Source organism: Phalaenopsis equestris, unplaced genomic scaffold (genome assembly GCF_001263595.1).
Source record: "Phalaenopsis equestris unplaced genomic scaffold, ASM126359v1 Scaffold000974, whole genome shotgun sequence".
Lineage (NCBI taxonomy): Eukaryota > Viridiplantae > Streptophyta > Magnoliopsida > Asparagales > Orchidaceae > Phalaenopsis > Phalaenopsis equestris.
This window is the reverse complement of record NW_018165413.1, coordinates 136864-137896: the sequence shown is the minus strand read 5'-3', so window position 1 is coordinate 137896 and position 1033 is coordinate 136864.

The following is a 1033-nucleotide window of genomic DNA, read 5'->3' as shown; positions in this document are numbered from 1 at the left end:
CCCTCTTCCCCCTTTCATATCAATAAAATAACTCCGCTGAATTATGAAAATCAACATAATGTGAATCAAGCAAAGTTTAGATCTAGAAAAAAATAAAAAAGTCAAACTAATTTGCAGGACACTCTGTCTGTACAAATATAATTAAGGATAAAAGCAATATACTGAAAGCATAACGCGCCAAAACTGTTACAGCATACATGATGAAATTAAAATAATTAAAGACCTCAACGTCTTTCAGCGATGCAAGTGCCACACATGCTCTGGACAATAAGAAATCTCCAGCAAGCACAGCAACCTGCAAAAAATAGTACGTATTTTTCATTCAATAGAGTAGCTTTCATCCATACAAAAGAAATGGGCAACAACGAACACGCCCAAAAAGGGATATCAATGGAAAAAAACCAGAGGCTATGCGAAAACAATACTCAATAGAAATGATTGAAGAAAAGATTCAAAAAGCCAAACACATATTTGGTATGATGCTAATGAAATGATTATGAAGTCTTAAACTATTTTAAATAAATAATTTAACAGATATAATATGAAACACTTAACAGATTATTCTTAGCTATCAGTTTTATAGCCACAATACACGCAATTGAAAAATGTTGGTTATGCACTTTTCCCTAGAAAGATTGAGTATTTCCAATGTATACAAATTTGACGATGATTGTCATGCATGACATCAATTTAAAGAATATAAGGACATCTCAGAGCAGGAACACTTGGCCCTTTCCTTGCATGATCCAAATCCTTCAATGGGGGAGCCATGGCTATTAGCAAAATAGTATAGTCGATGAACAACTCCATTCACATTCATATAAGATTTATTTATGTTCACTTACTTAGATGATTGAACAACCTAAAATAAAATTTTTAAAGCTAAAAATATAAATGAATAATAACAAACATTGGCTCACTTATTATTTCTATTCCTAAACATTTTTGTTTGTTGTTAAGAAAGTACCTCTTTAGCTTAATAACCATGATAATCTAGTGATGATTTAGGCCCTGTTTGGCACAGCTTTTTCAT